The 25544-nt window shown below is 43.0% G+C and overlaps 1 protein-coding gene across 6 annotated transcripts in view; it reads right to left on the minus strand.

Moving 5' to 3' along the window:
- The window catches only part of LOC121576528 (receptor-type tyrosine-protein phosphatase S), a 391473-nt gene extending 381126 nt beyond the window's left edge, over positions 1-10347 (minus strand). For 4 of the 6 annotated variants that reach the window (XM_041889745.2, XM_041889742.2, XM_041889744.2 and 1 more), the window contains exon 1: positions 10128-10344. The gene's annotated coding sequence lies outside the window, so the exon portion shown is untranslated. Of the gene's footprint in view, positions 1-10127 lie in introns of all 6 variants that reach the window. The other 2 variants (XM_041889743.2, XM_041889739.2) reach the window with 2 other exon arrangements.
- Positions 10348-25544: the final 15197 nt, after the last annotated feature.

Here is a 25544-nt window from a genome sequence, read left to right on the forward strand (position 1 = left end):
CATCAAAATGATGAACAGGGCGCCGTTGAGAGATTGACAGCCTGATTTGTTTTGTCAAAGGTCTTCATGGTTTAATTGGAGGGGGGATATCTGTTACAGGCACATACCAAGGCAGTGGCCATAGCTCGGGAATTGGGAGAGTTTGTGTGTTTTTTCTCTCTAATTAAGCCTTGTGAGACTCCCCTCTGGTTAACTCGACTACCTCACTGCTACACTAACACACACCTCCAAGGACATGAAATAAACAGAGAAGAAGCAGCAACCTCCTGCTGGAAAGCCGCCTGCCAGCACCTGGGGTCATAAACAACCAGCGTTTTGTCACTTCCTCCCTCACCCCAACAAAGTGACAGCAGAAATAAATTACCTTTAAGTAGACCTCATCCCTTTACTGACCATTCTTCCTGCCTTCCATCTATATCCTACTACTGGTCGGCTGAAAGAGGAGGCTAACTTACAAGCAGCCACCCGAAAACAAGCAAACAAGCAAACATATCGCAGCTAAAATAACCATGAAAAACTTGAACATGGAGCCAGGAAGCAGAAGTAAGTTGGCACAACTTAAAAATATTCATACAACTTGAACACAGAGGCAAGAGGCAAAAGTATGATGCTAGATATGGAGAAGAGTGGTTTGATGTGTGCAGCTTATGTGTGGGAAAGACGGCCCGGCGCCTCTCTAGGAGATATCATAGAGCTCAAATGTGCTACGCTCCCTGTGTCTGAAAACATGTAGGGACCTCTGGCTGCTCCCTGGCTTTCAATCATCTCTCCTACTGTTCCTCCTCCGCAACCCGCACCTGGGAATCCGCCTTCCCTTCTCCCCTTATTTCTTCAGGATTATGGAAGTCAAAAACAAGTTCAACCAGGCACATTCCCAACATTCCATAGATTGCTAGCAGTTAAGGCAGCTGTTGAACTCGTTGGCTGGAGAAAGCACAGGTTTGTTAACCTCTCAATTTTCACCTAAAATGACATACCCAAATCTAACTGCCTGTAGCTCACGACCTGAAGCAAGAATATGCATATTCCTGATACCATTTGAAAGGAAACACTTTGAAGTTTGTGGAAATGTGAAATTAATGTAGGAGAATGTAACACATTAGATCTGGTAAAAGATAATACAAACACAAAAACATGCGTTTTCTTTTTTTCCCATCATCTTTGAAATGCAAGAGAAAGGCCACAATATAATATTGCAGTTAGGCGCAATTTAGATTTTGGCCACTAGATGGAAGCAGTGTGTGTGCAAAGTTTCAGATTGATCCAGTGAAGCATTGCAATACTGAACTATTTTGTAGCAAGTCTGTCCAAATGTGCCGAATTGGTCAATTGATACATTTTCAAGTACATAACTATAGAGAACATACAAAAATGATATGGTAATACAAAATGTAAGTTTACACACTCCAAGGAATGTCATACATGATGGATCATTAGCTTATACACTAACTTTCACACATCTAGATGGCCGGGCGGGGTGGGTGTGGAGCCAGAGACAGCAGGGGTTCAAACTGTAGAACCCAGTTCCTACATATGATATAAAAATTGATTTTATCAAACAAAACTATGCTACATTTTATCTCTGGGACCCATAGGATGACAAATCAGAGCAAGATTACTGAATGTAAGTACATTATTTACCTTCAGAGGTGAATGTATCAAACCAGTTGCCGTGGTAAGCATTTGTTTTGTGCACTCTCCTCAAACAATAGCATGGCTCACTGTAATAGCTACTGTAAATTGGACGATGCAGTTAGATTAACAAGAATTTAAGCATTCTGCCCATTTAAGAAAGTTTGCTGTTACTTGCAACAGTCATGCTAATCACATTTGCGCACATTAGCTCAACCGTCCCGTATACGGGACACCGATCCCGTAGTGGTTAATCAAGATCAGACAAAACAATTACTAGTGTCCTATAATCATTGGCACTGGACAAACAATAAATAATGCATGGCCCTGGCAAAGTGCGGCGATGGGGAAATTGTTAAATTCTAATTAAACGTAATCCTCCTGATATGCTATCATGCGCTAATAGCTAGACCGCCGTTTAGCAAATCTGATTGGCCAGGCGGAGATACAGACACAAATTCACAAACAAAATGGCTGACAAAAACTAACATGAGCCTACTGATGCAACAGTTAGGTGTGTCACCTTAGCCTATCCTTTGCCCTGGTGTTTTTAGCTTGTTAGCCTTCACGAGTGACACACACAAATAGGCTAGTCTGTTCATCCTCATTGATAAAAACACAGAGCGCTGAAATTCAAATTTCCAATTCCCCCCAGTTGGATCCAGAATTTGGATTCACCCGCATGGAAGCATCTGAAGCCCAATAGAACATTCTTACTAACCCTCCCATCTCTGGGAGGGTTAGTAAGAAATGTTATGGGAATCAGATAGACAAATCCATTTGGATTCATGAAGCTTTGTTTGAGCTGGTAATAGGAAAATATATAGACTGAGACAACAGAGGGGAGTCAGTGGCAGACAGTGGCAGCAATGTAGGTAGCTGTTGTATGTAGCTGTTGTATGTAGCTCGCCACCAGGACAGGAAGAGGCAGAGAGGGGGAGAAAAATATAAAAATCCAGCAAGGTAGGCCGTACATGTTTCAACCAGGCACAATGGCAGACATACTGTAAATATGCACGTTGATCAATAATCGTTGATGCCTCTCACAAAGGCCGCTCTCTCTCTCTCTCTCTCTCTCTCTCTCTCTCTCCCCTCTGCCCCTCACTCCTACGTTCCCCAGGCCCATTGTTGGATCCAAACGGAAGTTTGCACTACCCACATTGCCACGCATACAGCAGAGTCTAAATGGATTATTCTTGGAGATGAAGATTTTGCATCTGCAGATGAGATGGGCTCCCGAGTGGCGCAGCGGTCTAAGGCACTGCATCTCAGTGTTAGAGGCGTCACTACAGACCCTGGTTTGATTCCAGGCTGTATCACAATCCGGCCGTTATTGGGAGTTCCATAGGGCGGCGCACAACTGGCCCAGCGTCGTCCGGGGTTGGCCGTCATTGTAAATAAGAATTTGTTCTTAACTGACTTGCCTAGTTAAATAATGCTGCCCTAGCCTTGGTCCTTGAAGCATCAGTTGTCCTATAACACAACACACACACAGGGAGCATTGTAGTACCACCTCAATAAAATATAAAGGCATTGAACACGAAAAATATGAATCATTCATAGGTAATGGCGGTTGTTCAAACTAACAAGGTAAACAACTAACAATGGTGTCTTGTTGTCGCAACGCGTTATTCTAACTGGCCCCCCTCGCCCGGACAGTTGTTGTCCATGGCAACTGGCGACTGGGTTGTCATGGCAAAGAAGCAGGAGGCGAAATGTCGCGGTGACCTTCAAGAGTTAGGACCCGAGGGGCCATGTGGCGCTAGCCTTGCTAACAGCCTCGCCCCGAGAGAGACTTCTTCCTCAATGCCTAGGCCAATGATAGGGCTCTTAATTGTCTATTTTCCAGAAGGAAGGCATCCTGCCAGGGAGAGTTTGTTATCCAATCTGTATGGAGCTGATTGGAGACAGGGGAACCTGCCCGTACTGGGAGAATGGCCATAACGGACCCTCCACCTCCAAATCCTGTTGTTTCATATTATATATATAAACTCAGCAAAAAAGATACGTCCCTTTTTCAGGACCCTGTCTTTCAAATATAATTTTTTTGAAATCCAAATAACTTCACAGATCTTCATTGTAAAGGGTTTAAACACTGTTTCCCATGCTTGTTCAATGAACCATAAACAATTAATGACATGCACCTGTGGAACGGTCTTTAAGACACTAACAGCTTACAGACGGTAGGCAATTAAGGTCACAGTTATGAAAACTTAGGACACTAAAGTTTGTTGACAATCTCAACGCTGTACATTACAGGGAAGACATCCTCCTCCCTCATGTGGTACCCTTCCTGCAGGCTCATCCTGACATGACCCTCCAGCATGACAATGCCACCAGCCATACTGCTCTTTCTGTGCGTGATTTCCTGCAAGACAGGAATGTCAGTGTTCTGCCATGGCCAGCGAAGAGCCCGGATCTCAATCCCATTGAGCACGTCTGGGACCTGTTGGATCGGAGGGTGAGGGCTAGGGCCATTCCCCCCAGAAATGTCCGGGAACTTGCTGGTGCCTTGGTGAAAGAGTGGGGTAACATCTCACAGCAAGAACTGGCAAATCTGGTACAGTCCATGAGGAGGAGATGCACTGCAGTACTTAATGCAGCTGGTGGCCACACCAGATACTGACTGTTACTTTTGACCCCCCTTTGATCAGGGACACATTATTCCATTTCTGTTAGTCACATGTCTGTGGAACTTGTTCAGTTTATGTCTCAGTTGTTGAATCTTGTTATGTTCATACAAATATTTACACATGTCACGTTTGCTGAAAATAAACGCAGTTGACAATGAGAGGACGTTTCTTTTTTTTGTTGAGTTTAAATTATATATTTAGCCAATTCAATGTGTTATGAACTATGTACATCTGTACCTTGTGTTGTGTATTGGCAGTGCTTCCAAGACTAAATGTCCAAGAGAAATTCCCTCATGGGCAATTAAGAATTCTACTCTCATATAAATGTCAATAAGCATGTCATCAATTATATTGGCTCAAAAATATTTGTTGAGTACACACCAACACAAACATATATAGATGATAGAAACAGATATCCATTTCCTTCCTTTCAGCTTGTCCTCATTGCTCTTCAACTTGCCTATTTCCAGTTTACGGCAGGCATGTGATGCGTTCTCACTACCACTCAAACTATGCTTTGATTACATCTGTTATATATTTTCAAAAATACTGGTATGTCTTATACACTGAGTGTACAAAACATTAGGAACACTGTCCTAATATTGAGTTGCAACCCCCCTTCTGCACACAGAACAGCCTCAATTCGTCAGGGCATGGACTTTACAAGGTGTCAAAAAGTATTCCACAGGGATGCTGGCCCATGTTGACTCCAATGCTTCCCACAGTTGTGTCAAGTCGGCAGGATGTCCTTTGGATGGTGGACCATTCTTGATACACACAGGAAACTGTTGAGCGTGAAAAACCCAGCAGCATTGCAGTTCTTGACACAAACCGGTGTGCATGGCACATACTTCCATACCCCGTTCAAAGGCACTTGTCTTGCCCGTTCACCCTCTGAATGGCACACATACCCAATCCATGTCTTAATTGTCTCAAGGCTTAAAAATCCTCCTTGAACCTGTCTCCTCCCTTTCAGCTACACTGATTGAAGTGGATTTAACAAGTGACATCAATAAGGGATCATAGCTTTCACCTGGATTCACCTGGTCAGTCTAAGTCATGAGCAGGTGTTCTTAATGTTGTGTATACTCATATACACAGTATATACTCGTGTAATTTCCCTCTATTAACAACATTCATAAATCTATAATCATCTCTCTGTCTAGTTATTACACTGTTGTGTTTAAGCAACAAACATTACTAAGATGGCAACATGTTGAGAAATGACCAAAATTGAGTATACACTTCAGTAAATATACTCAATGATACTTGTTATTACTTAATACCTGTGAGTAGGTTTAACTTCATTAGGATGTTAACCGATAGGTAACATACAGTGCACAACACCTGTAACTAGGCTATATCTATGTGTTACTGGATCTGTGGAAGCGACACACCCTAACCTCCAATCAGAGCTTGAGCTTGAGCCTGTATCCCAGAAGAAAACAAAGGAAATCTGCACTTGATGATGTCTTCAGAATTCCCAGCAGCGTCTCCTGCCACCTCTCTCCCCCTCCTTTCCTCCCTCCATCTCTGCCCTCTCTCCTTATCAATTAAGCAGAGAAATACACATAACCAAGCAGTGCCACCTTTTTCTCATCCCCTGAGAACACAGTACAGCCCATCTATGGTTCCCCTCTTCACAGAGAGACTACTTTGAGACAGCGTTGACCCCGGATCACTCCGTGTATTCCCCTTCCAGTCAGTCTGACACAAGAGAAGCCCCCAGGCGTTTCTCCCAGCAGCCTCTGAGAAGAGGAGAGGAGAGTGAGCTTGAGCTCTCTCCTCGGATGCGAGGAGACGTCCCTGGCTTTCTGCATGCAGTGCACCCCGTCCTCATTTTGCATACACATCAAACCCATTAAAGTGTCAAGCTTCACAGCAGAGCAAAGTGAGGATGGAAACGTATTGGTGAATAGTCATTTTTTTCTTGCGGTCTCATTCTAATGGCAATGTACAGTACTATATATCATCAAGGGTCTAGCAAGTCTTCAGTGATGACAGTGGACCACTAGATCTGTGCAACTGAATGCGAGTGATTTTTTTCCACCTTCCCTGATTGTTCCAGGAAAGCATTTGCATGTACATTTGAGGACCATATGCTGCCTGATAAGAATGACTGTATGCACTACCAGCAGCAGAGAACTGGCGGCACCAGTCATGGCTTCCTCTAGCGTCCTCTGACCCTGTCTAAATGACTCATTCACTGTGAGTTACGAGGAGGCTCAGGGTGGGGAATCTGTGGATGTCAACCTTTCCTTTACCCACTATTTACATTTCTCCAAAAAACAAATTAGTCTGGCAAATGTGTTTGTGCAGGCAAGGGGAGAGGAGGGATATTTTCACATTTACATTTTCCTACTTAGAATTTCTAATTCTGCCGGCAGCAGGAAAACCTGAACCTGAGGTGACAACTAACAAGCTTCTGCCTGATAATTTGATGGCCGCCACCGAGTGTGTGTGTGTGTGTGTGTGTGTGTGTGTATGGTAAAGTTCTCCATAATGCTGACATTATTATATATTTCTTGTGATGCATCACACCTTTAGGGTGCTTTAAAAACCTCTCCAGCTGCATCCATTCCATTTGGACTGCATTAACGATGCAGTGGTCACAATCATGCACTGCACTCTATTGTGGTGGAGTAATGCGACTGCAGAATGTGACTCATCCCATGGGAAAGGGATTGCAACCGGTGTGTGTGGGTGTGGGTGTGTGCGTGCCACACGCATGTTGACAACACAGCCCACTGGGCACACACTGTTTGAATCAACGTTGTTTCCCAGTCATTTCAATGAAAAGGCAGGTATTTGATTGTGTGTGAACAACACACGTTTGATGAGGGGCGCTTCGTAAACCACGTACAAGCCATTATCTGGAGGAAGGCCCCAGTAATGGGGCTGTCCTGTGACAGGCCTGACTGAAAAATGAACATTGTGGAGGAGACTTGTGTTTAGTCCTCAACGTCTCTATAGAAACACTGAATAAGAATAAGGAGAATTTCTCTGACCTTCACCTCTCAGAAAAGCCTGGGGTGCACTGGTTATTTAACTAGGGCAAGTCAGTTAAGAACAAATTCTTATTTACAATGACGGCCTACACCGGCCAAACCCGGACGACGCTGGGCCAATTGTGCGCCGCCCTATGGGACTCCTAATCACGGCCGGTTGTGATACAGCCTGGAATCGAACCAGGGGGTCTGTAGTGACGCCTCAAGCACTGAGATGCAGTGCCTTAGACCTCTGTGCCACTCGGGAGCCCACATTGCCTGTATAGGGGGCCAACATTAGAGCTGGGAGGAAAAACTGAGGATGTCATGCCTTATTTCCATGTAGTTCCATGTAATATTACATAATAAAGAATATGTGTGGTCTAGACTTATAATCAGAGATTAAAACATTTATGGTGTGTGGTTTTCACGGGGCCATGCCTTTCATGTCATTTAGCAGACATTTTACTGCCATTTACTAAATAGAATATAGAACAAAGCGTTTGGCTAATGTTCTACTACAACTGGATGTCTTAACTGTTCTCTGAAGAAGAGGAGGAAGGAGGAGAGGGAAGGTGGGAGGGAGGGGGAAGAGGAGAGGGATGGAGGGAGGGAGGGAGGGAGGATTCTAAAACAAGAGATGCTGAAAATGATTTTTTTTCAATGGGCAAGTTACCAATTTTACCCACACATATACGACTGAAAAACATTTCTTCAGATAATGTAAAATAGTTCCAAACCAATACAGGGTGACATTTTGAGTAGCCGTCATTCAGAGTACTGGTTATTTTCAGTGGCTGAGAGTGAGCAAGGGGCGTGGTCGCGCTTTCAGTGGAAATCTTCCGAGACATGCCACCTCCTAGTCTCAGATGCTTATGGGCATTCAGGAGTGAGAGCAGTGAGTCCAAATTTCGCACGTAATAAGGCGTAATGGAGAATTATAATACACAGCAACATCATATCCATTTGATTACGATTACATTGCATTGCTAACCCGTAAGCCATTTCATAGGCATCATAAAAAAGCTAAAACTACATTACAACGCTGGTACAGAGAAAAATGAATAAACCCTGTTTATTTTCACAGCCTTGACTGTGGCAAGATACTGTTCCTCGTAAGCTTTTATGATGTTCCTCGCAAGCTTATAACACACACCCATTCCGATCAAGCCGTAAGATTTCGTAGCCTGCAAGGCAGGACACGCAACTTCATAAAAGAATAGAGCATTATAATGAAGTATCATTCGGAGCCCAATTAAATTGGTCCATTTGATAGCGTTCTATTAAAGATTTCGTTTTTTCGTCTTCCCCCTTTCAATAAAAAAAGAACAATGCCTTTCTTCTTCAAAAGCGTTTAGGCCTAATTGGGGAATTTGTTTGATTGTAGGCTATCACTGATGCGTATTTTAATATTCTACTATTTGGGCAATAAGAAAATATGTTTTGTAATAAAAAAAAATTGCAAGGTTCTTCATGATGTGTGTGTGCATGGGTAACCAAGTATCCTAAAAAGGCATCTATAATCTCCATCCTAACAAATCCACATACTGTCAATGCCTATGTAAAATCAATCGCAGTGTGCTAGCCTACGTATGCTAAATGTATGGTGTGAATAGTAAAACCCCAGCTAGCCAACTAGAGGAGAAAACGTTTATTCTCCATATGGACTAACAAATAGACACCAAAAAGCAGTACAAAGGGCAAGATAAGTAATTATGTAGAGTATACATAAAATGCAACAACAACAAAAAAGATACAAATCAAGAGCAACCTGTCCCTCTTCAGGCATAATCTCTCCAGCAGTCAATGCGGTTGGAATAGGATAATTACATTAAACAGTCAAGGCGGTTGTAATAGGATAATGACATTAAACAAGGGTGTCACCTGCACTCAGACAATCAATCGCCAGCCATCACTGTTCCCGTGTCCTGAGTGACTCCACCTTTCAATGAATGGATTTGAGAGCGCACCTTGAAAAAACGCACCACAACTAAACATCAAAATCTTTGGGGAAGAAAATAACCCCGCTATTGAATGCGCAAACATGGATCAGAGTGAGATACGTTTTACGGTAAAGGCACATGTCAATAAAGCATGTTCAACATTTGCGTTAGACTACCGCTATAAGATATTAAGTTGATGTTGTGTGATATCATTCAACTCTTGAAACGTACAGTATCAGGTAGCGTTAGGCAACATTCATATGAATGGGCTAAAATGCTAAGCATACGCCTCTCATGGTTGGCTTCGTTAATGTACACCCCCGGTGGAGATATGCACCCTAACATTGAAGATGATTCGGTAATGCGTTATTCATACCTACCTCTGAAACTTAAAGGATTTATACTGTAACAGATGGTTGCGCCTAAACAAAACCCCAGTAAGGCTATTGTCAATAAGATAAAGTGAATAAACGTGTAATAACCAACAAACCGACACTTAAATAACGTCTAAACTACGGTGCTGCTACTATAAGCTACCTTACTCTACATTTCTTTATAACAAGCTATTTTTGAGACTGCTATAACAGTAGGCTACTCTGTACAAGAATAGGAGAGGATGGCTACCGAGTAGGGCTACCAGCTCTACCCCGCCGCGTCTTCGTCGGTTGAGCAGGCAGTTTGTATAGCGTCCGAGTTCGGCATCTGAGTACTCTTGAGAGCTGCTCTTTGGGTACCACTAGCAGCCTGCATCCACCTCATAGGCTACTGGGTCAGCTGAATTCACAAGTGTGGACAGAGGCACTATCGGACGCAGACTGCCCGTCGCGCATTCCACAATGTAGAACCAGTTGAAATACATATTTTCTAGTTTCAAGAAGAACCTCAAAGCATGCGAATACAACTCCGTTAGAAAAAAATACAATTGTTTCTACCTTTATCAGCGATGGAGTTCCTCTCTTTCTTGTCGTGCATACAACAACAAAAAAACTCACATCTTCTTATTCAAATAAACAAATAAACAATAATCCCGTATGCGAGCTGCTGCGGCAGATCCAGAGAAGCGGTTTGGGTTCTAGCGGTGAGTAGTGTTTAAAATCCCCCCTATAGGGCAGGTTGCTCGGACGCGTGTGGTATCGCAGTACTGTTCAGCCGCGCTTGGAGAAAGCACAGCTGTCCAAGTTTGGAAGGCTAGAGTGTGATGTCATAACGCCCTCCGCTTCTCCTCTCTCTCCCCCCCCTCCTTTTACGCCCACCCCTCTACTCGCAGCTCCCCCTTCTTTCTCCTTCCCTTCCGTGCGTGTGACACTAGTTACCACAGCCACAAAGTAAAGATATCGTAAAAATTAATGCAAACAAAAACGTGCTTTTTGGTCTTAATTTAAGGTTAGCGTTAGGCATAACGTTAGCAGTGTGGTTAAGGTTAGGCTTACGTTTGGGGTTAGGTTTAAAATCAGAGACATTATATAAATAGGCGGGGTTTATGACTTTGTGGCTGTGCTAACTAGTGACGACCCTCCCGTGGGCTTCTTTTCTCACCCTCCCGGTTCCTGTTCTTCCACTTGACGTGATGAAGTCATGGCGTTGCCTACGCCCTGCCAGCGGTGCTGTCCAGCAGCATCCGCAGCCTCCTTTACCGGGATTAGATGGAAGAAAAGGTGGCATGAAAAATACCAATGTGTGAGGGAGGATGTGAAGGCTACCCCCTTTTCATGCAGCCAGTGCTGCATAAAGGAAAAGTGCACACTCCTCATAATAAATCTGAGGAGCTTTGTCCACCTCTCCAGAGCTATGCAGTAAAGTTCATAGTGCTATCTGATGTCACATCTCCCCACATCTTGCAAACTGACACCAGCCATTCCATACTTTTTCATGTAGGCAACAAATGATTTTCTGTGTAGCAGGGCCTAGATCTCAAAACCATCTTAGTGAATCATATTGTGATAACATCAAAACACTTTTGGTGAATCATGCGTGTATCATGAGAAACCTTGCTTTACCTGAAGACATGCATTAGTTTCCCAAGCTAATGCGTAGGCTCTAGCTCAGCGGGCTTACAATCATGTGGCACCATAGAGACCTGAGTTCAAACCCAGTTACATTTTACATTTTTAGTCATTTAGCAGACGCTCTTATCCAGAGCGACTTACAGTTAGTGAGTGCACACACACTGACAGAGAGGAGTACTTCAATCCAGTCAAAGTACGTATATCAATCCCGTGCATCCCCTTTCTCCACAATTTCTATTGAATTGCGCCACTCTCCATTAAAATGTGAGGTAAAGACTGAAGCAGTAGAGCCTTCATTAACCCTATACTGTAACTCTGTCCCACCACCAGCACCATAAAGGTGTGTCCTCCTCTGCTCACTGATGAGGCTGGAGCCTGGAAGACAAGCTCCGTCGTCCCATCTCCTCTCCTCTCCCTCCTGCCCTCCACACGCACCCTTCTATTGCTGGCCTCTAACCTTGCCCTGACCCCTCTCACCATCCCTTCTTCCATCCCTCCATCACTTCACACTTCTAGCAGTGTGTGGGAAGTAGCACGTGTCAATCGGCCAGATGAGAGCTTTAAAGCTTTAGGAGAGTAGATGGGAGGAGGGAGCTTGTCTTCTAGGCTTTAATTAGTGGAGGGGAAGAACGGTTTGTCACCTCTCTGCGAATGGGAGCGCAGCACCGGCAATCAGGGGGTGACGGGAAGGCAGGGAGCCAAGACAGGCTCTGATTGGGCCATTGCGAATTGTTATCGCGCCTTAGTGAGATGTTACATGCTTTAGATTGGGATGATAACACTGCCTTAATATGGAGTTGCTCAGATGAGATAGCCATCAAATGTCCTATCTAGCTAGACAGTCATGTTCATGTGTAGTGCTGGAGGCCACAGGATGACCGACTGGGGTTCAAACCCAGATTCTCCTGTGCACCATAGGACTGTGTTAGCCCACTGAGCTTCAGCTTAGGTCTCAGGCACAGTTAGTCATCACAAGACTGTGTTAGCCTGCTGTACATCAATTATTATATTTCAATTCACTCCCTGGCTACAACAATTAAGCATTGTTTTTTATAATGACTCCTAACTTAAAAATGTCTACTGTACAAATTAGTTCCTGATATTGGTGGTGGATGAAGAAAGTTATTCCAACGATGTGAAAACTGTCGTCCATTACCACTCACTGATCTATTTAATCTACAGTTAAAAGGTACATAATTAATTAAGATGTATAATCAAATGAGATTTCATTATACATTTACATTTACATTTACATTTACGTTTACATTTACATTTACATTTACATTTACATTTACATTTTACATTTACATTTACATTTACGTAATTTAGCAGATGCTCTTATCCAGAGCGACTTACAAATTGGTGCATTCACCTTATAGCCAATGGGATAACCACTTTACAATATGTTTTTTTGTGTTTTTTTTTCTTTCTTTGGGGTGGGGTAAGGGGGGGTAGAAGGATTACTTTATCCTATCCCAGGTATTCCTCTTTAAGGAACATTTATTAATAAATGTACATAAAGGGGTGGAACAGGGCTCCAACCACCAAACACTTTCTCTGTCTACCCTACCTGCACTCACCTGGGCTGTATAGACTGTCTCATTAATTATTGTTGTTATCACGTTCTCTTGCATAATTCAACAAGTCTGTCAATAGCAGGATACCCTCGGATTAAAAATCAACACGCTTGGCTCTAGATTACACCAATCTAAACATAAATCACATTGTTTGTGAGATCAGACATAATAACACTATAATCCCAGTGTTCATTTTCGGAAATTGCTTTCATTTCAGCACATCTAATTAGTAAACACTTCAACTGTATTAAATTATTACTTTTTTCAATTCCACAAAAAAATGAACACCGATCAAAATAAAGTTATATTTTCTCTTCTTGTGATGTAAGTGTCGAGAAGGTGTGTTAAATAACCCGACAAAGTTTTAGCGTTCTTATAGATTCAACGGTAAAACAATGTATTCCATTGAGCCCATCTCAGCCATTACAGGGGTGTGTTTGATAGGTCATTACAAACATTTCCGCGGTCGTAATGTTAACGGGAAAAACGTCAGTCACAAAAAAGAGTATGAAAGAGTAGCAAGAGTAAATTGAAAGAAATCAATCCAACGAGATTTGCTAATGTAGGGTGTGTTCGTAAATTCAATCTGGAGTGCGCTCAGAGTGCGCTCAGAATGCGCTCTGGGCAATCATAAATTTGAGTGTTGTCAGATTGTCCGTTTGTAAATCCAGAGCGTTGCACTCTCGAGTGTTCAGAGAGCACACTGGACGCTCTGGCGGAGGAGTAGGGTTGATCCGAGCCTTCTGACCTCAGCGAGAGTCATGCACCCAAGCTAACTGGCTAACTTGCTAGCTACTTCCAGACATAAATGAGAGAACACCTCACTCTGACCATTTTACTGGCATAGCAGAGCTGGTTAGGCTGTTTTCATGTTATCCAGAGCATTGGTGACTGTAACTGTGCTGCTGGCAACGATTTAATTATGGTTTTTGACGACATTAACTGACACCGGCCATATTGAACAGGTGTTGAGCGTTTGTAAATTCATCAGTTATTCTGTGCCCTGGAACACTCAGATGAGAGCGAATTGCATGTTTTTTAAATATATTTTTATTTATTTAACCTATTTTAACAGGGAAGACATATTGAGACCTAGTTCTCTTTGACAAACGCCCCGTGTATATACAACATAAACACATTATACCCAATATACAGTACATTCGGAAAGTATTCAGACCCCTTGACTTTTTCCACATTTTGTTACGTTTCAACCTTATTCTAAAATGGATTAAATTCACTTTTCCCCTCATCAATCTACACACAATACCCCATAATGAAAAACAGAAAACAGTTTTTTAGAAATATTAGCAAATGTATTACAAATAAAAAACTGAAATACCTTATTTACATAAGTATTCAGACCCTTTGCTATGAGACTCAAAATTGAGCTCAGGTGCATCCTGTTTCCATTGATCATCCTTGAGATGTTTCTACAACATGATTGGAGTCCACCTGTGGTAAATGCAATTGATTAGACATGATTTGGAAAAGCACACACCTGTCTATATAAGGTCCCACAGTTGACAGTGCATGTCAGAGCAAAAACCAAGCCATGAGGTCGAAGGAATTGTCCGTAGAGCTCCGAGACAGGATTGTGTCGGGGAACAGATCTGGGGAAGGGTACCAAAAAATGTCTGCATCATTGACGCTCCCCAAGAACACAGTGGCCTCCATCATTCTTAAATGGAAGACATTTGGAACCACCAAGACTCTTCGTAGAGCCTGGCCGTCCGGCCAAACTGAGCAATCGGGGGAGAAGAGCCTTGGTCAGGGAGGTGACCAAGAACCCAATGGTAATTCTGAAAGCGCTCCAGAGTTCCTGTGTGGATATGGGAGAACCTTCCAGAAGGACAACAATCTCTGCCCAGAAGGACAACAATCTATGCAGCACTCCACCAATCAGGCCTTTATGGTAGAGTGGCCAGACGGAAGCCACTCCTCAGTAAAAAGCAAATGACAGCCCGCTTGGAGTTTGCCAAAAGGCACCTAAAGGACTCTTAGACCATGAGAAACAAGATTCTCTGGTCTGATGAAACCAAGATTGAACTCTTTGGCCTGAATGCCAAGCGTCACGTCTGGAGGAAACCTGGCACCATCCGTATGGTAAAGCATGGTGGTGGCAGCATCATGCTGTGGGTATGTTTTTCAGTGGCAGGGACTGGGAGTCTAGTCAGGATCAAGGGAAAGATGAACGGAGCAAAGTACAGAGAGATCCTTGATGAAAACCTGCTCCAGAGCGCTCAGGACCTCAGACTGGGGCGAATGTTCACCTTCCAACAGGACAATGACCCTAAGCACACAGTCAAGACAACGCAGTAGTGGCTTCGGGCCAAGTCTCTGAATGTACTTGAGTGGCCCAGCCAGAGCCCGGACTTAACCTGATCGAACATCTCTGGAGAGACCTGAAAATAGCTGTGCAGCAACGCTCCCCATCCAACCTGACAGAGCTTGAGAGGATCTGCAGAGAAGACTGGGAGAAACTCTCCAAATACAGGTGTGCCAAGCTTGTAGCATCATACCCAAGAAGACTTGAGGCTGTAATCACTGCCAAACGTGCTTCAACAAAGTACTGAGTAAAGGGTCTGAATACTTATGTAAATGTGATATTTCAGTGTTATATTTTTAATAAATGTGCAAAACTGTCTAAAAACCTGTTTTTGCTTTGTCATTATGGGGTATTGTGTGTAGATTGATGAGGGAAAAAAATCACTTTTTTTGTTACAACATGATTCCATATGTGTTACTTAAAGCAGATTTACTTAGCTGGTTGAATATCACTGAGCTCTTCAGTAAGGCCATTCTACTGCCAATGTTTGTCTATAGAGATTGCATGGCTGTGTGCTCGATTTTATACACCTGTCAGCAACTGGTATAGCTGAAATAGGCACAGACTTTTGGGGTTTCCACATACGTTTGTGTGATATATATATATATATATATATATATATATATATATATATATATACACTGCTCAAAAAAATAAAGGGAACAGTTAAACAACACATCCTAGATCTGAATGAATGAAATAATCTTGTTAAATACTTTTTTCTTTACATAGTTGAATGTGCTGACAACAAAATCACACAAAAATTATCAATGGAAATCAAATTTATCAACCCATGGAGGTCTGGATTTGGAGTCACCCTCAAAATGAAAGTGGAAAACCACACTACGTGCTGATCCAACTTTGATGTAATGTCCTTAAAACAAGTCAAAATGAGGCTCAGTAGTGTGTGTGGCCTCCACGTGCCTGTATGACCTCCCTGCAACACCTGGGCATGCTCCTGATGAGGTGGCGGATGGTCTCCTAAGGGATCTCCTCCCAGACCTGGTCTAAAGCATCCGCCAACTCCTGGACAGTCTGTGGTGCAACGTGGCGTTGGTGGATGGAGCGAGACATGATGTCCCAGATGTGCTCAATTGGATTCAGGTCTGGGGAACGGGCGGGCCAGTCCATAGCCTCAATGCCTTCCTCTTGCAGGAACTGCTGACACACTCCAGCCACATGAGGTCTAGCATTGTCTTGCATTAGGAGGAACCCAGGGCCAACCGCACCAGCATATGGTCTCACAAGGGGTCTGAGGATCTCATCTCGGTACCTAATGGCAGTCAGGCTACCTCTGGCGAGCACATGGAGGGCTGTGCGGCCCCCCAAAGAAATGCCACCCCACACCATGACTGACCCACCGTCAAACCGGTCATGCTGGAGGATGTTGCAGGCAGCAGAACGTTCGCCACGGCGTCTCCAGACTCTGTCACGTCTGTCACATGTGCTCAGTGTGAACCTGCTTTCATATGTGAAGAGCACAGGGCGCCAGTGGCGAATTTGCCAATCTTGGTGTTCTCTGGCAAATGCCAAAAGTCCTGCACGGTGTTGGGCTGTAAGCACAACCCCCACCTGTGGACGTCGGGCCCTCATACCACCCTCATGGAGTCTGTTTCTGACCGTTTGAGCAGACACATGCACATTTGTGGCCTCTGGCAGTGCTCCTCCTGCTCCTCCTTGCACAAAGGCGGAGGTAGCGGTGCTGCTGCTGGGTTGTTGCCCTCCTACGGCAACATGTAGTAGCCTAAACCTATTGCTGTTACATTGAACTGGGTGAATGGAATATGAATGACAGTCATCCAATATGCTGTAATAGAAATAATGCCATGAACACGAATTTTTTGTTGTTGTCCTCGTTCATCTTAAACGGCACTGACCGCCACTGATATGCACTATAAAATACAAAAACACAGTCATGGGAAGCACAAATAAAACATCACAATTCACCCAGAAAAACAGTTACATTCCTCCACAAATAAGTCCCCAATCAATACTTTAAATTGCCCGAACGGCACCAGAACATCAAGATGAAATGTACTTTGAATTATTTTCCAGCGATATGGTGCATTCAAACTTAAAGCAGATTTACCTAGCTCTGTGGAGACCCTAGGAACCTCAATAGTTAACCAATCCTGTGAATTGGTTATGCAACTCAGGTGTCTATACTTCAACAGCAAAGTTTAAAATGATGGAATTTGTAAGTGGGATATACAGTGGGGAGAACAAGTATTTGATACACTGCCTATTTTGCAGGTTTTCCTACTTACAAAGCATGTAGTGGTCTGTAATTTTTATCATAGGTACACTTCAACTGTGAGATACGGAATCTAAAACAAAAATCCAGAAAATCACATTGTATGATTTTTAAGTAATTAATTTGAATTTTATTGCATGACATAAGTATTTGATCACCTACCAACCAGTAAGAATTCCGGCTCTCACAGACCTGTTAGTTTTTCTTTAAGAAGCCCTCCTGTTCTCCACTCATTACCTGTATTAACTGCACCTGTTTGAACTCGTTACCTGTAAAAAAGACACCTGTCCACACACTCAATCAAACAGACTCCAACCTCTCCACAATGCCAAGACCAGAGAGCTGTGTAAGGACATCAGGGATAAAATTGTGGACCTGCACAAGGCTGGGATGGGCTACAGGACAATAGGCAAGCAGCTTGGTGAGAAGGCAACAACTGTTGGCGCAATTATTAGAAAATGGAAGAAGTTCAAGATATAATAATATAATAATAATTATATAATAAAGATGACGGTCAATCACCCTCGGTCTGGGGCTCCATGCAAGATCTCACCTCGTGGGGCATCAATGATCATGAGGAAGGTGAGGGATCAGCCCAGAACTACACAGCAGGACCTGGTCAATGACCTGAAGAGAGCTGGGACCACAGTCTCAAAGAAAACCATTAGTAACACACTACGCCGTCATGGATTAAAATCCTGCAGCGCACGCAAGGTCCCCCTGCTCAAGCCAGCGCATGTCCAGGCCCGTCTGAAGTTTGCCAATGACCATCTGGATGATCCAGAGGAGGAATGGGAGAAGGTCATGTGGTCTGATTAGACAAAAATAGAGCTTTTTGGTCTAAACTCCACTCGACGTGTTTGGAGGAAGAAGAAGGATGAGTACAACCCCAAGAACACCATCCCAACCGTGAAGCATGGAGGTGGAAACATCATTCTTTGGGGATGCTTTTCTGCAAAGGGGACAGGACGACTGCACCGTATTGAGGGGAGGATGGATGGGGCCATGTATCACGAGATCTTGGCCAACAACCTCCTTCCCTCAGTAAGAGCATTGAAGATGGGTCGTGGCTGGGTCTTCCAGCATGACAACGACCCGAAACACACAGCCAGGGCAACTAAGGAGTGGCTCCGTAAGAAGCATCTCAAGGTCCTGGAGTGGCCTAGCCAGTCTCCGGACCTGAACCCAATAGAAAATCTTTGGAGGGAGCTGAAAGTCCGTATTGCCCAGCGACAGCCCCCGAAACCTGAATGATCTGGAGAAGGTCTGTATGGAGGAGTGGGCCAAAATCCCTGCTGCAGTGTGTGCAAACCTGGTCAAGACCTACAGGAAACGTATGATCTCTGTAATTGCAAACAAAGGTTTCTGTACCAAATATTAAGTTCTGCTTTTCTGATGTATCAAATACTTATGTCATGCAATAAAATGCAAATGAATTACTTAAAAATCATACAATGTGATTTTCTGGATTTTTGTTTTAGATTCCGTATCTCACAGTTGAAGTGTACCTATGATAAAAATTACAGACCTCTACATGCTTTGTAAGTAGGAAAACCTGCAAAATTGGCAGTGTATCAAATACTTGTTCTCCCCACTGTAAGTGCTAGATCCATTTGAGATATTTGCCAATTTAGTTTGACTAGCAAACATTCCCACTGGGCAGAAGCAGATGAATCTATAATATTCTACAATATTTGTTTCAAAGGGTTAACATAAGCAGCTGAATTATCTTATCTTTCTATGAAAAAGTTAAAAGACAGGCTCTTTGGCTGAGATCACAGATCAATTGCATTAGTTGTGGCAACTGCACTGGGAGGATAACAGTTGTTTTTTTCATAACCTGCAGTTTACCATAATTTACAGTTCTGAAAGGAAATCCGCGAGCATCACTTCTTTCATCATGCTAGCTAATGCTAGACAATTAGATGTGGATTCATGAGCCAGTCACAACAAAGCAACACCGCAGAGACACAATAGTGTCTGAATCATGTTCTAAATCATTGAGAAAATCGAGCCTGTTTTGGGTAAATTTAGTCTGGAAAAGAAAGGCGAAGACGGCAAAGACACTGAAGCAACTCAAAATTATGAAGAGGAGCTATGTTCTAGCTAGTACTGTGCTGTGCTGGTGACAAATGGCCCATAGCAGCTGTGCTACAGTGCTGATGGTGTAAGCAGAAGCCATTGAGGAGCACTTGGCTCATTAGGTTAAGCCTTTCACAGAGATGAGTGCTCTATGATACAACACTTTTGATAGGCTGACAGGTGGAGGCTCTACTCTATTATAATCCATGCTTCTTTCTTTCTTTCTTTCTTTCTTTCTTTCTTTCTTTCTTTCTTTCTTTCTTTCTTTCTTTCTTTCTTTCTTTCTTTCTTTCTTTCTTTCTTTCCATGAATAAATTCTCTCTTCTCTCTCTCCCCCTCTATTTGTTCTCTCCACCTCGCGTTCTTGTTCTGTTAGGGAGGATATCTATAGCAACAGCCTGACATTACTTTTCAGGTGGGCGAAGTTGCTAAAAAGTCACTTAGGAAGAATTGAAGATGATTTCTGCTTGGTCTCTACAATCCAAGCGTAACTGCTTATAACCAAAGTAGTATTTCTGAATGGATCGAATGATCCCTATTCATTAATATAGATTACTGGAGACATTATTTTGGATGTTGTGCATTTAGGAAGCATCATTTTCTATCACAAAAAAATAGGAATAGGACAAACGAACAAAAACAACTAAATGGTGGGTTGTTGACATATTACTGGGACCAGGCAGGTTAGAAACTGGTTTAGTTTCCTAAGTGTGAGTTAAGGAACGACTGCTTTACACACTTTATGAATGTCAAAGGGAAAGAAGAAGAAATTGATTATGACACCATCACTCCATTTTACCTCGATCTCTGGTTGCCCTCTTTCCCCACCAACACCACCCAGGTAGCGCCACTCCTCTCACCGCAGTGGTGTGATCCAATCTGACTTTAACCTTGGTAGAGCACCCCCAACAATAACACCGCAAAACATCACCTCCTAGGGAGGAACAACCACAGGATGAGGCACTGTGAGTCCATGTTTACATGTAGCTACTAGCTAGCTAGCTCCCTGCTCTGTTTATCACTGTGAGTCCATGTTTACATGTAGCTACTAGCTAGATCTCTGCCCTGTTTATCACTGTGAGTCCATGTTTACATGTAGCTACTAGCTAGCTCCCTGCCCTGTTTATCACTGTGAGTCCATGTTTACATGTAGCTACTAGCTAGCTCCCTGCTCTGTTTATTTTATCATCGTTGGGCCAAAGCCGCTCTCACCAAGGTCTTTTACCGCCTTAATGTTTCATGACATCCATTTTCCTCCCTCTCTACCTCTACCTCTCCGCCTCCCTCCCTCCCTCCCTCCCTTTCTTTTCTTCATTGCTATGGTTGACATCTCCGTTCTGCCTTGCCTTGCCCACCCCGAGGGCGGCGAGCCGAATATAGCACCCGATGACGAGCCTCTTAATGAGCGTCCCAGTTGCTATGAAACAAAACCTCAAACAGGTGTTTAATTGTTTCTTCGCAGCCCCAAGATGCCTAACACACAAACACCCTGTCTGGGTTGTCAGCATGAGCTTTTTACAGGTTAAGATTTCATGTTCTAGCTGTGTCCAAGAGTTCCTCTGGTGCTCATTTACACAGTTCCAACCCCGTCAAAACCTTCTTTCCAAAAGTAGCGCGAAACCCTGTCTAGTGATTGGTGAATGTGACTGTCCATCAAGGCCCTCCGCTCAACCAGAAAATAAATGTAGAGAAGACAACCACCCCTTTAGAGATTTAATATCTAGATATGACTGTCAATTCCAACTGAAGTAAAAAGTGATATCAGAGATTCAACAAATATAAAGTGTATTTACTGAGATATGTAATAAACTTTTATAACATGATAAAAAAAAAGATATAGAAAGCAAGCTTAGCGCTAGCTTCAAAATGAGACAAGTCAGTTAGCGCTGTAGCTAGCAGCTGTTCCCAGTTTGTCTTGTGCTAAAAGGTTAGTTATAAGTGATGGGGGTAGACGTGGCCTTTTTAGGGACTGAAAAAAAGTATGCCGCGGCGACTGTGTGTCTGTGAGTGTGTTTTGTGCCTTGCAGCTCGTCATAGTGAGAGATCGGAGTATGCTAATATCAGTCAGCGTCTAACTAGGACTAGGTTGACGATAATATCTAGAGACAGTTGGGTATTTACTCCGAGGCAGGAAATACTCTCCTACTGTATACCACCCTACAAGTTAATATTCGGATTAAATGTTATAGTCCCGTGTAGCTCAGTTGGTAGAGCATGGCGCTTGCAACGCCAGGGTTGTGGGTTCGATTCCCACGGGGGACCAGAATGAAAAAAAAATATTTATGCACTCACTAACTGTAAGTTGCTCTGTATAAGAACGTCTGCTAAAATGTCAATGTGTAATTGGAAATGGGCTGGCTGTTCTGTTTGCATTGTGAATCTCTAGCGGTGGGGCATAAGCTCTAAAGCCCAGGGAATAAAGATTGGAAAGTCAGTTTACACATTCCCTGTCACACACACACAAGCACAAAGGAGTTCTGTACACACACGCACTGCAGTACTTCCCTGAATATCTGTGTGTTGTTTGTAGTAAAAGTTGAGGTGCCACAGAGGCCCATCAAGCAGTCTAGAAAGTGTTTTTGTGAAGCAAGCTTAGTTTGAGGTTCTCTGTATATCTGTCCTCCTTTTGTATCTTTCCAATCTCTTTCTGTCTCTCTCTGTCACTATATTTGTATGTCTCTTGTGGTTTCCCCATCATCAGTATCTCTCAAGGCCTCAAGCGTAACAACGATACAGACTCCCTCCACCCCAACTGACCCGCTATCTAGTCAAACCATGCTCAGCCCATTTGTAATAAACCGTACAGCCACATACAAGATCCCACCGCTGACACCAGTGTTGGCTGATCTGTGCCCACTTCCCCCTGGCTGATCCAGCAGACCTGCATTATTCCTCAGCTGCCATGTTGGTGCCAATTGAAAGTGGCAGCAGAGCTTGCCACAGAATCCTAATCATGGGAGGTAATTGGCGGCTGGTTCAGCCTGGGTGTGTGTGAGAGAGAGCTGTGTGAGCATGTCTGGCTCAGAGGTCAGTCAGTGTGTGTCAGGAGAGAGCAGGTTTGCTTGACCAGACGGCTGTGATCAAATGCTGCCTGTCTTGCATCGTAAGCAACAAACAGATTTGATCAAATCTCAACGCTATAAAAAATACTACGAAATAGTGGGTGGAGTCGATTCAACACAGTAAAGAGGATATAATCTGTCAGAATATACTGTATCCGCACCAAAAACCTGTTGATATCGTGAGAACAGTATCAATTAAATCTATGTACAACATAACTGGAGGCTTTAATGTAAAGCTTGGTTGCCATTTATAAAGTTTATCCAGAGAGCAACTCCTCCATCCTTTATCCTGTGCCAAGTTCTGTAAATATATACTCGCTCTCCGCAGAGAGAAAAATGCAAGCGTGATCCCGAGGTTCAGCCAAAGATAACATTTATTCAAGATGCCAGAGGGGTATGTAGCAGTCGCAAAGCATGAAGGGAAACGTGTAAACCAGAAGATAAATCCATTGCCTCTCAAGATGTGGTAAGTGTGATTGTCTCACATGGAGACGAAATTGAAAGGTGTCCATTTTTACCCCGTCTGCTGCAGTATTTATAAAGGGCTGTGCATTACATTCATCCCCGCCCCCCACAGTTCCTCATTCCCTTGACTCCTCATATAGAACCTTAACAGTTCATTTGCCACGAACAGAGGTCTGTCCGTGATAAAGAGATCCTGTGATGTTTTGACACCTCACTCCACAAAGTAAGTCCTGCAGGCTCTAGTTTTATCTTATCTTGACTATTGTCCAGTCACATGGTCAAGTACTGTAAAGAAGTACCTAGTTAAGCTGCAGCTGGCCCAGAACAGAGCTGCACGTTTTGCTTGTCATTTGAATTAGAGGGCTAATATCAATGCATGCCAGTCAATGCATGCCAGTCTCCCCTGGCTAAGAGTTGAGGAAAGACTGACTGCATTGCTTCTTGTTTTTTTTTAGAAACATTAATGTGTTGGAAATTCCCAAATTATTTCCATAGCCAATTTACACACAGCACTGACACACACACTTACCCCCACCAGACATGCCACCAGGGGTCTTTTCACAGTCCCCAGGTATTGTTATTTATTATGGATCCCCATTACCTGCTGCCAAGGCAGTAGCTATTCTTCCTGGGGTCCAGCAAAATTAAGGCAGTTATACAATTTTAAAAACATTACAATACATTCACAACAGATTTCACAACACATTAAGTGTGTGCCCTCAGGCCCCTACTCTACTACCACATATCTACAACACAAAATCCATGTGTACATGTGTGTATAGTGCGTATGTTATCGTGTGTTTGTATGCATGTGTCTGTGCCTATGTTTGTGTTGCTTCACAGTCCCCGCTGTTCCATAAGGTGTATTTTTATCTGTTTTTTAAATCTAATTATAATGTTTGCATGAGTTACTTGATGTTGAATAGAGTTCCATGTAGTCATGGCTCTAGGTAGTGCTGTGTGCCTCCAATAGTCTGTTCTGGACTTGTGGACTATGAAGAGACCTCTGGTGGCATGTCTTGTGGGGTATGCATGGGTGTCTGAGCTGTGTGCCAGTAGTTCAAACAGACAGCTCGGTGCATTCAACATGTCAATACCTCTCACAAATACAAGTAATGATGAAGTCAATCTCTCCTCCACATTTAGCCAGGAGAGATTGACATGCATATTATTAATGTTAGCGCTCTGTGTACATCTATGGGCCAGCTGTGCTGCCCTGTTCTGAACCAATTGCAATTTTCCTAAGTCCCTCTTTGTGGCACCTGACCACACGACTGAACAGTAGTCCAGGTGTGACAAAACTAGGGCCTGTAGGACCTGTCTTCTTGATAGTGCTGTGCTTCATTATGGACAGACTTCTCCCCATCTTAGCTATTGTTGTATCAATATGTGTTGACCATGATAGCTTACAATCCAGGGTTACTCCAACCAGTTTAGTCACCCCAACTTGTTCAATTTCCACATTATTAATTACAAGATTTAGTTGAGGTTTAGGGTTTAGTGAATGATTTGTCCCTCTCAACCATACCATTTCTCAATTCCTCATCAATCCACGGGGATTTAACAGTGTTTACAGTAATTTCTTAATGGATGCATGCTTATTAGTAACTGGAATAAGCAATTTCAGTAATGTGTGAAGTGTAGCATCTTGTTGCTTCTCATTACACACCACGGACCAACAAATATTATTTATATCAACAACATAGGAATCACTACAAAACTTATTGTATGACCTCTTATACACTATATTAGGCCCAGCCTTTGGAACTTTGGTTTTCCTAGATATGGAACTTTTTTTCCAATGGCTACGATATGGTTACGATATTGTGATCACTACATCCTATTGATTTAGATACTGCTTTAAAGCAAATTTCCGCAGCATTAGTAAAGATGTGATCAGTACATGTTGATGATTTCATTCTTGTGTTGTTTGTAACCACCCTGGTAGGTTGACTGATAACCTGAACCAGGTTGCATGCACTAGTTACAGTTTGAAGCTTTCCCTTGAGTGGTTTAGCCTGATGAAAGCCAGTCAATATTTAAATCACCCAGAAAATATACCTCTCTGTTGGTATCACATACATTATCAATAATTTCACACATGTTAGCCAGATACTGACTGTTAGCACTTGGGGTTCTATAGCAACTTCCCAGCAGAATGTGTATTAGGTGAGGCAGATGAACCTGCAGCCATATTACTTCAACAGTATTTAACATGAGATCCTCTCTAAGGTTTACAGGAATGTGGTTCTGAATATAAACAGCAACACCTCCTCCATTGATATTCCTGTCTCTTCTGTAGGTGTTATACCATATATACCACTGTATCATCAAAGGTATTATCTAAGTGAGTTTCAGAGATAGTCAGAATATGAACGCCATCTGTTACTAGCAAATTATTGATTTCATGAACCTTGTTTCTTAAGCTACACACAGTGCATTCAGAAATAATTCAGACCCCTTGACTTCTTGCACATTTTGTTACGTTACAGCCTCATTCTAAAATTGATTCAATAGTTTTTTTCCCTCATTAATCTACACATAATACCCATAATGACAAAGCAAAAACAGGTTTTC

Source organism: Coregonus clupeaformis, chromosome 11 (assembly GCF_020615455.1).
Source record: "Coregonus clupeaformis isolate EN_2021a chromosome 11, ASM2061545v1, whole genome shotgun sequence".
In the NCBI taxonomy this organism is placed as follows: Eukaryota; Metazoa; Chordata; class Actinopteri; order Salmoniformes; family Salmonidae; genus Coregonus; species Coregonus clupeaformis.